We start from the raw sequence: 13,619 nt of genomic DNA, 5'->3' as shown, positions 1-13,619 counted from the left end.
CTTTTTTAAAGGAAAATGTGAGAACATTTGTGGGCAGTAATCACAAAACAGGGCTGACAGCTCCTTCCTTCTCTTACTCAGTCACAAACGTTTTTCCTTTCAACAGATTATGAAATGTAAATGGAACTGGTCATTTTCAGAAACTAGTGTTATTTGGTCGATAACACATGAATACCAAAAGGGAGCCGAAAAGGCTATCACCAAGTAGAAACTGATAATAGCAGGGTGCCTGCAGCCCTACCTTAAATATTGAAAGAGGAGCTACGCAGCCTGACAGCAATACCTGTGAGCAGGGAGAGCATACTGCACTTGCAAAAGTTCATAAAAGACAAGAGGGACTAAGCCCTTCTCTTCCATCTCCACCTGCCTGGGAGTTATACATCAATTTTTATTTCACCGATAGCATTCCATGGGCATGGAAGTCAATCAATAATAAGAAATACACGTTTTAATGTTAATATCAAATGTTATTACAAACCTATCCTATGTCTGTGTAATTACCTGTTTGACAGCGGAGTGGCCATGACAGTGCAATCTATCTTTAAGTCAACCAAGGTAACAGGAACATCTACAGCACAGCCCATCTACCCCAGGTGGAAAAGCCAGGACCAAGTCAATGATAACCTTTCCTCATGGCTGAGAACTGTACAGGGAAATCTCTCTTTTTATGGACATCATGGTTCGTACTGCCCTGGTACTAAGCTGTGGGACCTCAGGCAAGAAAAACTACCTGATACTGATGTTTCAGAACAGAAGTAAGAAATTACAGGAAGGAATAATGTCATCAGATTGTTTAGCCCCCCAGAAAATAGCTTGCTCAGCTACTCACGTGGAGCTGTTCATTGCACTTGATCATCAATGAATCATCATCAGGCCCAAGCTGCCTGCGTGAAGCTTATCGACAGAGGCTCCCAGCAGTAACTTCTGCCTGTTCTCCATCACAACTCTCATCACTACAGAGCGTGGGATAATAACAAGAAAGATAAAGCACAGAGCTGAAACAAATCCTACCTGATGAATCATTATAGTGAGAAAAATTTGTGTCATTTCAGGCTCACTCTTTCATTCAGAATCACATACTATCTGCTAATGCAGATAATTGTAATAAGCACATGACAAAACCATATGCAATCGTCCACCCGAACAAGCACAGTTTGGTCAGGTTTAATGACAGGGTGTTCCTCAGAGAGTTCGTCTTCTCAGCTTAAACACAACTTGTTTTTAAAAGAGTAGTTCGGATAGGAACTACAGAAATTCACCTATAACATTCTTTATGTTCTAACAATGATTAGGAGCAACAAATAAGACACACCAAGTGCAAAGGCTAGGCATTTTATTTTTGTAATTATTAAGCACTTTTACAAAGACTAATGCATCTGAAATTTTGTAAGCTAGATATATTTATGATCTGTGGGCAGTTCTTGATATAGTTATGATCTATCCTTGTTTGGATAAAATCCATTTTCTATTCAGGGCAAGTGAAGGAATACTTTAATGCCTGCTAACTTAGTGATGGCAAAGAATAGAAACTACCTTCCAAATTGTGGATCAGCATGACAAGGCTGAAAAAGGTGCTCGGTCCTCTAAGCTGAGATCCGTACAATGAGGTGTGAATACAAATGTGCTCCTTCGGTGGAACTGTACGTCGTATGCCAGGAAGAGACAAGGACATCAGAAAATCAAGGAGACAGCAAGAAAACACTGGGAATATGTAAACAGGGCACTGAGTGACAGAACTTGCGTCTCGGCCTGAACAAGACTCTGGATAAGACAATTGCTGGTGTCTATTGTCAGGTTACTTCGGGAAAGACACCTGGTTCGGAACAAGCAAAGGACAAGGTCAGAGATCAGAGCAGGGTTAGGACACCTGCGGGGTCACTCACACCAGTATAATGGGACATACCTATGTCTTCAACCGAAAGTTTAAAAAATTTGGCACCTCAGCAGCAGAAAAAATGGGAAAAAAAAAAGGTCCGGACAAAAAGCAGGCAAGACCGCAATAGTCAGAGGTGTTTAGGATCAGAACAGAAGAGGATTCAGGGACAGGGCTCAGCTTCAGCTCCAGTTAGTCCAAAGCTAATGGGAAATCTTCCAACAGACATCCAAGCCTCGTACTTAGATCCCCTTTTTATATGAATGTTTGCAAGTTTGGCACAGTTCACCACAGCATTAGGGGACACTTAAAAACCTTTGCTTCATGTGAGCGAAAGAACCACTTTGGGGGCACAGTGCTGCTGCAGGATAGTTGTGTGCAGGCTCAGCCTTATGGGCAAACAGCCCAGTCTGGTCACTCATTTCACAACTTACTGTGTTCAAGGAAACAAGATCTGTTTATATTCGCTGCGTACAAATAGGTCGGGATCAAAAAAACCCCTGACTCTATCATGTTTCTGAGAAATAGCCCACAAATTTCCAAATATTGGCTAACCACTGGTACTAACAAAAAGGGGTAATAACATGTTTAATTTTAACCACCTGAACAGTCCTATCGAATGTAGGTATGTGCACACATTCCTGTAAGCCCAGGCACTGAAAAAGCTAATCACACATTAAATTATCTCCAGTATATGTATTTTCATAAGACATCTTTTTTTTTTTTTTTTTTTATGTTAGTACAAAAATCCCTATTATCTCTAAAATGTTGGCATCTGTGTTGATTTATTTAGATTGCCTACTTCTGTAGCAGTTAAGTGGTTATTTACAAATTGCGTAAAACTGCATGATCAGCTAAACTGCTGATCTTTTTTTTCAGGAAAAAAAGCAAACACTTTCTGTAAACAAAATCAACAATTATACCCAATCTGAAACATATAAAATTCTAATGTTTATGAGCCACTGAGCAAGATTTTTACTAGAAGGTTAGCAGCCTTACCCAGAAGAAGACCTTTTGACTAATTCTTAGTCAAATTAACAGATATCACAAGTTACACCCCTTCCCCCCCACCAAATTTCATTGATTTTCTTCGAGAAGACAAATCTTGACACGTTAGAGGACTTAATGCAAACATTTTTAGTAAAATATAAATAATTGCAACAGCAGATACTCTTTAAAGCCTTAATGCGTATATAAAGCATCTATAGAGAACTGCACGACATTGGCTAGAAGGGCCACATTTTTTAGGTACATGGTGCATGGATGACCTGTACAACATGCTATGTAGGTATCAGTATTAATATCATTAAAAAAAAAAAAAAAAAAAGAACTAGCCCTATGCAGTGACAGATGAGAGATAGCTGGTATTGACTTCTACAGAGGAGTACAGCATGACTTGAACTTCTCCCAACTTCAAAGATGAAAAGCAGAACCATGAGTTCCATTGAAAACTGGGCAGGAACTTAAGGAACAGGCACCAGCTAAGTTTTGGGGTGTTTATTCATCTTACTCGGCAAGTAAGTGGCTGCCTCCTTGAACTTCAAGTTGAATTTAAGAATCATCTCTGTAAAGTACATCTTGTCAGTCTGCTCTGGATGTGACTAGAAGCATAGGTGTGTGGCAAGATTACACTCGAGAACAATAATTGAAGCCTCTTGACTGCCAGAGATAATGAAAAGGATCTGCTGTCTGGCGGTCGAGGAACAGAAATACATCCAAAAGGACTGATCGTTTCAGCAAAGAGCTGGCATATAACATCAACTAATGGGGCAGACGTTGCTTTTGTTCATTCCTCAACCACTTTCACGGACAAGCGTTACTTCCATCTTATTCACATCCACAAGTTAACAAGCACATGTACACTGGAAGTACAGTTTGGTCTTGTTAAATGTTAAGGATTTTTTTCTGTCTGTCTCGATGGGCTTCACTTTTTGTGAAACCATGGTTTGTGGGCTGGATTGGAAAGGGACATAGCTGAGTATCATCTTAATTTTAATGGACACACAGTCCAGAACATCCTACGCGTTTCCTTTCGGTACTGTGGCATGGGAATTGCTCACTGCTTGATGAGTCTCAAGTACTTCTTGGTGAGCTGTTCTACCTCAGTGCCTTTTTAATGCCAGTGAAGGCATGGAACTTCCCAAAGCTATGCTTACACAGTATTAATGATACTAAAATATGTGTCAATGTGAGAAATGGTTTACTGAATGCTACAGAGTTTTGTATGTACTAGGTTTTTCTCACTGTTTTCAACATTTTCAGTGTTTCTATTTGACTAGGAAAAAAAAGAACAAAAAGCGTTTGTATTTTTTCTCTGAGCGCCTTCACTAGGTACTACTACCTTAAGTGAGGAGGAACTGTGGGGATGACAATTTTTCTGTTCCAGTATGGTTTCCAAAACCTTTTGTGGCCCTCCCCAAAATGACCTTACTGATTTTCTGTGTCATAAATATTCAAGCTTTTGCCATTCAAAAATCCAGTTATTGTAAATTAGAGTGTATGTGAAGGGCATCACAGCCCTAATGGTCAGCAGACACCAGTGCACAGTGTGGCAAAGATGAAGCTGCAAGGATGATGCAAGTCCTTTTTAGGGATAAAAATGTTTTAAGGATTTCAGCACCTCATCTCAGATTTTGTAAATTAAGCTTATAAATTATAATGCAGGCATACCACATTTTTTTTCTCACCCCCATGACTTTCAGTAAATGTTTGTAATAACTCAGAAAGACAGTGATAAAATGGGGAACACTACATTTGAAAGGAGAGCTGCACATGAGTCACTCCAGCACATCAGTCAAGTATATAAATCATTTTTTGTTCAGTAGGATTAGGAGTAAAGTCGTATTGGAATAGCAGTAGGAGATCTAGCAAAAGCAAGATAAAGGCTGCCTGAGTATTACCACCATGCACCACTTCACTATATTTATTAGCACTGAGTGAAAATGAGTAGGGCAAGCACCGCAGTAACCAAAACATGGAGTTGTCTGAGAGATGCCTGTTATTCTCCAGTATAAATTCAGGAGTTCCCAATATAGCATTAGAACAGTGACTAGACTTAGAATATAATTATAATGCTGATGCTTCCTTTGAGTAGACAGAGAACAAGAGTACATAATGAAACAAAAGTATGTATCAGTTTGAAGCGTATCGATCTGTCAGAGAAACAGTGCTGTGTGATTTCATTAGCCAGTTTGGACTTAGATCTGTCACGTGGAACTCCATGAGTTAACATCGAGCAATACCACTGAAACCACCCCCCAAACTAAAACACAAACCAACACAAACTAATGAGGTTCCTCTCCAAGTTGAAACATACAGACAGTTTTATTTCTGAGAAGTGAGATTTGAGGGTCACAAAAACCCACCGCGTACCACAGCTGAGTTTTCACCCCTTGTATCCCTCGAGCAATCAATGACATTCAGGCCCAAATTCCAAATCTTCTTCTTTAGCCACCAGCTTTACCTTTTGCTCTTGACCAGTTCTTCACCAGTCTTGGAAACAACAATTTTAAACACTTGCTTCAGAAAAGCTAACATCTGAAAACAGTACAGTGGGAATAAGTACAATCAAACTGAAAAATTAAAAAAAAAAAAAGAGTAAAACACAGAGTGAAACTTTTAAGTGGAATATAGATAAATACAAATGCAAATTCCAAAGCCTTTAGGTGGAAGATAGCTAATGACTTCTTTTGATTGCTTAGATTTCCAGGAACTGCTTTGTGGCTAATCTTTACCTGGAAGGGGAGAAATAAAAGGAGACACTCCCTTCTCTCCCAAGTAATGAAGAAATCCATCCATAAATTTAGATTAGAAAGAAATGTGGTTAAGACAGGTTCCTTAGACTAAAGTGGCTTCGTATGCCACGTCTAACAGTATTAGGAAAAGGGAATTCTGGAGACTGTTACTCATCACTAAAGAGACCTGATGTGCGTTACGATGGCCATCCTCTAGTTGAAGATACTAAGAAATATCAAGGCTGATAAAAAGACCACGAGGGGAAGGCAGCACCAGGGAAACGTGGCAACCGCCTCGGGGTGCGAGAGCGCAGTGGAACACAGACCCCGGGCCGGCGGGGCCGCCTGCGCACATTCGCCCTGCTCCGAAAGCCGGGGCGCCGCCGGGGGCCGTCCCGCCCCCCGCCCCCCGCCCTCCGGCCGCTCGCCGACCGGGGAGCGGGCCGAGAGGCAGGTGCGTGCCCTGCCCCGAGCGGGGTGACCCGCGGAAAGGGTGGCGACGGGCGCGAACAAACCGAGCGGCTGCCCCGCCAGCCCGGGCCGCGCGGGGAGGCGGTGGGAGCCCCGCGGGGCCTAGGCCCGGCCTCCCCAGGCCCGCCGCCGAGCCCTTCCGGCTGCCGGTGCCCGCCGCGCTCCCGCCCAGCCCCGAGGCGGAGCGGGGCGGCCGCTCTCAGGCGGGCACCGGGCACCGCCGCCTCTCCCCCCCGCCTCAGCGAGCCGCTGCGACCGCAGCCCCTCGCGTCCAGTGCCCGAAACCGCCCCCGGGCACTCCCCCTGCCCCTCCGCCTGGGCGCGGCGCCGCTCCCGGCACTACCCCCGGCCCGCTCGGCCCCCAGCGGCCGCGGCGGGGAGCGCGGCGCAGCCCGGCGGCCTCTCCCCCCGCCACCCCCCCCCCCCCGCCCGCCCGCCGCCGCTATTTTTAGTAAATCCTCCCCGCGTCGCCACGGGCTGCGATCGCAGCGCGGCTGCCGCCGCCGCCGCCCCGCCCCGCCGCGCTCCGCTCGGGCTCCTCCGCCCGCCGGCGCTATGGCCACCTAATCCCCGCGGCAGCCGCCGCAACTTTTCCTGCCGGCTCCGCTCCTTCCCCCGCCGCGCCGGTGGAAGATGGCAGTTGGGGGGAGGACTGGAAGTTGCAGCCCGCGGGCGAAGAGATAAGGCGGAGGCGCGGGGGAGGTGAGTGGCACCGGCCGGCTGCCGCTCCGCGGCCGCGGGGGCCGGCCGGTCCCGCCGCCCGGCCGCTGCCCTTGACTTGCCGGGGTGGGTGTTTTTTGGACCTTTGGGAAGGTTTCGGGAAGTTGGGCCGTGTCAGGGCGGGCAAGGTGGCGGGGGGGGGGTGGGTGGGTGTTAAGTTTTGTTTCGCGGGAGCGTGAGTGGAAGAGGAGTTTTCGGTGCGTCTGCCCTTGCCTGGCGTACGTGCGCTTTACTTCGTCCGGGGTGGGGTGGTGGGGGGGTGGGTGCCCTTTGGGACCCCCTCCTCCTGTGGGGCCGCGGCGGGGTGCCGGGGGGCACCCACGGCAGCTCGGAGGCTGGCGGGGGGGGGTGGTCGCTGGAGCCTCGGCGGGCGGAGGGGACGGGGCGGGCTCCTGGCCGGGGGGAGCTGCCCCCTGGGCCGCCGAGCCCCCGGGAGCGGGGCCGGGGCTGCCCGGGGCGGGGCTGGCGGCGGGCGGGCGCAGGTACCGGCGCCTCCCGTCCCGGCTGCGCGGCCGGAGTTCTCCGTCACTCGATTTTCGCATCCCGGGAAGGCAACTTGCAGGTTAGCAACGCTGGGCATCGGACGGGCAGTTTCCGAGGAGGGTGCTGGTGTTTTGACTCGCCTAAAATGTCCGAATGTCGAATTGAAATGGAATATAATAGCAGTCAGTAATCATTCGTGCTTATCGCTGATAAGAAAAAAGGCAGGTATTACTTGTAATGCATCAAGTGCGTATTCATCTTAGAAAAATTTACACTGAGCCCAAGGCAGTTTGTATTTTTAAGTGCTCTGAAGAGGTCTCAAAACGCTGTTAAGCTACATGAGAATTTAAGAGATGAGAAATGTTTAAAACAAGGCGAACAATGAGAAAGAAGTAGCGAAGCGAATTGTGGAGACCTTTTGACATATGAGAATGCATGAATGTTCTTTTCTGATGCAAAAGCTGTTGAGAATCTCTGTCACAAACAGCACAGAACAGCACCGACACAGGAACGGAGGAATTTTAAACATATTTGTCTTTCAATGTTGTCAGCTTTAGTTCCTTGACATTTTGTTTTCTGTGACAGAAGAATAGTTTTGTGACAGTTATTCAGGATTTAATTTGCAAGCTCTCAAAGGCCTGTATGCTCTGCTGAGAACTCACAAACAAAAAAGGAAGGTATTTCACATTAAGGTTTTTCAAATGCCCTCTCCCTCTCCTACCTCCCCTCTCTCAGCTCTCCACCCCTGGCTGCCCAGCAGTTTCCCTAGATCTATTGAAGATGTTTAAAATTATATTTTTTGCTGAATGTTTCTAAATTTTCTGTCATGTCCAATGCGTTCCTATATGAGTGGCTCCAGCCCATCTATGTTTTGTACCCAGAACGCCTATTTTTTTTTTTTTTTTTATAGAGAGAAATGCTGGCTTGTTCTCTGTCATAATACCGGAACAGTCTTAGAAGGCAGTTACATCCCTTCATACACTTAAGTTGCACCATTATTTGTATAAAATAGATAGGTCTCAACTATATAACTTTCCACTGTCAGTGATGCAAATAATGCACTATTTTAACACCTCTTTTTCCAGAACATTGGGGAAAAAACATGTCATGGCCCCAGAGAAAAGCTCCAGTCGATCATATTTACCTACTGCTGGTGCCAGCTTCTTCATATAAATACTGAAATAGCTGTCTTTTGTATGAAAACATTGTTGTCAGTTCAGAATTCCGAAAAAGATAAAAACACGTCATTATACCTCTTGGTGACCGAGCTGATGCAAGTGCAGCTCCATAGTTAATTAAGCCTACCCAAAACACTATTCTTGGTGTCAGATTCCTTTGTATTTTGGTATCAAAGTCTATGTGAATATGTAATACACCCCTGTATTTTCAACCTGACATTAAAATGCCAGTTTTGAAAACAGCAGTGTTTGGTTTTCCATTAACCTGCTTTTACACAAATGAAAAGCAGTCTGCAGGATGAAGTGGGAATAGTAGTTTGTAAGCTGTTGTGTATCTTCTGTTTACCACGATTTCCCTGTGCCCAGAGTAGTTCAAAACCAAAAGTGAAATAGTGTCTTCGCTACTGAAAGTCCCTATACATGCTTCATTTGGTGCAGTTGTTTATATTAGAATTTTTCTGGGAAAATAATGTAATATTATGATTGAGTGGCATATATATTTTCTGATTTCTTAATAGAAGATCACATTAAAAATAGATTCAGTTATAAAAACAATGTACTTCCTAAAATGCATTTAAAATGGAAAATAATTTTCAGTTGTTCGTTTCACTACCTGAGGTAGTCCCATAGAAATTGCTGTTAAAAATGTAGTTTGCATACTGAAAATATTGATCAAATTCGTGTTTACCCATTGTGAAAATTATATGAATCCCAGTAAGAATTACCGTGAATACTGAGGGTGACTAAATGTAGTTGGAATAGTTATTTTCGTAGTATTCAAGTAATGCTTAGTAGGAGAAATGTAGTTTTGAAAGTAATCAAATCCTGTTGTGTGTGAACAACTATAACCAATGAAAAATAACAAAAAAGTTGGGATGTAGCCTAGTCATCTCCAAAATGGTAAATTAAGCACATATTTACCAGACTGCATATACTATTGTCATTTTATATTCGTTGGTATTCAGACTAGGTAGTGTAAAGCTACTTAGGGTATGTGTATAGAAACTACAATAGAAAGTACTTCTGGTTTACAGTGTAGCCACAGCTGAATCATGTAGCTGAGAGAGCTTAGTATATCTGGGGAGTGAGAGCTTTTTCCCTCTTACAGAAGAGGTTTGGGACACATTTCTTGAGGGTTATATGCTACATTCTATCTGTGTAATGTTTACGTGAAATTAACTTTCCATAGAAATTCAAGTTAAAAGAATGAGTATTTATCGGAGCTTTCCAGTCTCTTCAAGAGCTTATAAGAAAATGTTCTTTCTGCTGCTGCATTTAAGTAGGAAGGTATGTAATACATTTGATGAGTGAAATTAAAGGTAACTCTCACGTAGACAGAACATGGGACTGTTCCATGATAAAAGGTATTCGTCATGCTTCAAGGTTTCAGTAATGATTTCCAGAGAAATAAACATTTTTTCAGAGAAAGTTGTGTTGCTGAATCACTTAATGTTAGCTTGTTTACCGAAACTGACATGTGAGTAAGGCATTAACATCGCTTGAGAAATCACCTTTCATTTGGCCCTTTTAGTTTTGAGTTTGTGGATTAGGATGATCATATATGACCAAAGAATTTATCCCTTATTTGATGTAATTTACTTGGAATGAATGCATTATATTGTGAATGCCAGTGCATGCTGGATAAGACAGCATTGACTTTATTATTACAACTTTTATAGTATTGTGAAGTTTATTTGTGCCTGCTAACCCATAGCTTCATCTTCAGGCACCTTAAAAGTTACAGCGAAACGTGCTTAACTGCTGTTCAGAAATAATGTTTCAGTACTTTGAAGCCATCTTAAAATTCTTTCAGCTACAAGGTATGATCTAACTTTCCTGTGAGGACATACCCAAACTCCTCCATGCTTCTCCATTTTTATACAATGTATACAGTATATAGTTATGTAACACTTTGCCAAAGAAGTTTGTCAACACAGGAAGCTAACATGAGTTATCAAAGGCTAGAAAGCAGAGATATGATGATTCTGGATCAGAATGTCCCCAACCTGCAAGTAGTCTGAAGACTTCAGGGTATTCCAAGGAGGTACCATTCCACGGTTGCGTTGCTCTTTCTCTTTTCCTTACTCATCTGCTGTTGGACATCAGGGGACAAGATATTGGGCTAAGCAGATCTATGGTTTGATTAGGTTTTACTGTTCATACATTCTTCCACAGTGGAGATTGGCAAGGTGAAATTATGCAATGTAGAAATTCCTTTATGGGGAAAAGTGATTGAAAACTTTTATTACACAGCCTTCAAGATCAGATATTCGCTTGTCTTCAGCATGAATTCAATGTATTATGTAAGTTAGGATCTGGGAAGGTAGTAGGAAGCAAATACTTGTTAATTTCTTGTTAATGGTGTTTTTCAGTATAAATGCTAACATGTATCATTCACAAATCTTGATACATTGCTGAAGTTTCTTTATAATGTCTAATAACTGTCAGGATAGTTTGGTTTTAAAGCTATTGCATAAATGTAAACTATTTTTGTTTAAGGAAACTAAGTGGTCTTCAGTGAAGTTAGCTCAGAAGTGCCTATAAGAAGATGACTACTTACAGTACGTCCTTTATTTGACCCTGGTTCTTCAGTCTTAGAGTAGAAGATGCTGGCTTCTGCATCTCTTAAATCGATGTCTGCTCTGAGCCTCTCAGTCTTTGCTTTAAGTTCATTTCTGTTCAAGATACAGAGTGTTCTTTCTCTAGAATGGGTGACTGTCGCTCTTGGGGCTTTGTTCAGACTTGAGTCCTGTATCTGGCTCAGGCTGAGCACATGTGAATCTCTACCATCATGTTCACTGAGTCCAGCTTCTATTGTCATGCTGTTTTAACCCGGAAAAGAAAAGAAGGCTTTGCCTAATGAGTGTCTCAAAAAGGTGGTGTCTGGTCCACTAGAGAAATTGGCAGCCCTGAGGGATAAATCAGTCTGTGTGCACGCAAGATAGGAGAAGACTTGAGCCTGAACTTACTCATAAAGAAGGTGGTGTGCTGGTACCTCAGCCTTCTGCAGTGCCAGGGGTCTTCCATTTGCAGCTCTGGCTTCTGTCTTTCTCTTGCAGCTCTGTAACCTTTCACCCACCAAAGCTGTGGGCAGTATTTCCTTTGCAGTCCTCCTGCCCTTGGTCCTTTACTGTTGTTCTCATGGCCTTGCACCTGCACACCCTGATACTACTGTTCTATCAGGTTTCCTATGGGAAGTGATTGCTGTTGGTATAAGAGTCATTCTTTTTCGCCATCCTTTTCTTGCACCATTTTTTGCAGCTTTTAGTTTGCATTAGGAGAAAGACAAGTATCTGATAAATGTTACCCAATAATATATGCAAAGCTTAACAGCTAGTTAGCTTGCAATATCAGCCTCTGATCAAAGACTATTCCAATATGTGCTAATATCATCGTTAAGTGGGGATAGGTAAGAGGGAATTTGGGCAGATCATGAGGAAATCTGTATAGTTTCTATGGAAAAAGTCATATGGTGGACCACCTGGTGTACTGGAGAGGACACCTGGGAGAGAATGCTTATTGGGGAGACCCTGTCAGTTCTCTTCTTGACTATCCACTGGAAGGAGTTTTGCCTTTTCCTCTTCCCATTTTCTCCTTTGTTTTTCCAGTTCCTTTTTCTGTGCTTTCCTTTTTTATCACACACTCCCTGCCCTTTCTTTTTTTTTTCTCCAAAATAAACTTATTGGAGTTGATGCATGTCATCAGTTATAAACCATGCAAGTAAATCAAGAAGAGATATAAGGATGCTTACAGAATTGTAATGAGAAGTCTAGTTAAGTGTGCTAATAGACTGGGACATGGTCAATTTTTACCTGTTTAAATACAAATTATCTGTTAACTTTCCTGAGTTTACTTCTTGATCAATCAGAAATCATACATCCTCTGAGCCTTCATTTAGTCAGCCTGAGTTTACCCTTCTCGTTTATTTTCATGTAAGATGATCTCTAGTCATCCAGATATGCTGGTGCCTTTCTTTGTATTCTTTTTCAAGCTAAATTTATATTTCTTCAGCAAATGTGACCAGAATGGTAGTCTGTGCCCATGGAAATCTCATTAGCGCCTTGTCTGAGGGAGGTAGTACTCTAGCTCTTTTTTAAAAAGCTTGACTGATGTGTCCTAGGTTGTATTCAGGTCAAACTGGAAGTCTCATTTCCTGTTACTTTTTCTAATGCTCGTGATTAACTAAACCACAGAAGCATTTAAGTTGGAAGGGACCTTACGAGGTCTGTAGTTTAACGTGTTGGTCAAAGCAGAATCAACATAGAATTCAGAACATGTTGCTTAGGGACTTGCCCAATTTTGTCTGGAAAACCTCCAAGAAAAGAGATTCCACAACCTCGCTGGGCAACCAGACCCAAATTTTAATTATCCTTATAGCAGTTGTTATTATTTATGTTGAGTCATAACCTCCCAGTTTCATTTCATCAGTATTGTCTCTTGTTCTTGTGCCATGCATGTCTCTGAAGAGCCTGGTTCTATCTTGTTAGTAAAGTCCTCATAGGCACTGGCAGGCTGATGTTTTGGTCCTCGCTAAAGCCATCTCACCTCCAGGCTGAACAAGCTCAGCTCCCTCAGCTTCTCTGCACAGGGAAGGTGCTCCAGCCCCTGGGTGTCTTGATGGACTCAAGAGGAGGCATCTTTCAGTTACTGGGAGCACCAGAACTGGATGCAGAGGTCTAGTGCTTGCGTAAAGGGGAACCCTAACACTTCATATTGGTAAATCTACCAAACAGTAAACAGCACAAGACTGACAATCCATGAATAAGGCACTGAGCAGAACTATACTGTCTTGAGAGCATAACATTAATACAAGCTCTTATGTGCTTTTCAGAATTTGTTATTGCAGCTTATATAGACACACAGTTTATTTGATAGTTCTTACCAGAAAAGTTCTTGAATCCTGTTATTTTGGAGTAGGAAAGTAATGTGACATTGAAATTTTATTTTAAAACACTTAACATCTATTAAAATATCTTTATAGAAACATATGATGAAAATGACACGAAACAGACATTCTGTATGTCTAGGCTTTTAATTATATAAAACACTAATTATTCAAGTTTTTGACAGTTATTAAGTCTCCGAGGTGCCTAACTATTGAAATGAAACCTTGCTTTACAAGAGGTGGGTGAACTGCAGGTGTGAATATAAGATTTCCAA

The sequence above is a fragment of the Tyto alba genome, unplaced genomic scaffold, assembly GCF_018691265.1.
Source record: "Tyto alba isolate M040663 unplaced genomic scaffold, T.alba_DEE_v4.0 Super-Scaffold_38, whole genome shotgun sequence".
Classification (NCBI taxonomy): domain Eukaryota; kingdom Metazoa; phylum Chordata; class Aves; order Strigiformes; family Tytonidae; genus Tyto; species Tyto alba.
This window is presented reverse-complemented; position numbering follows the sequence as displayed.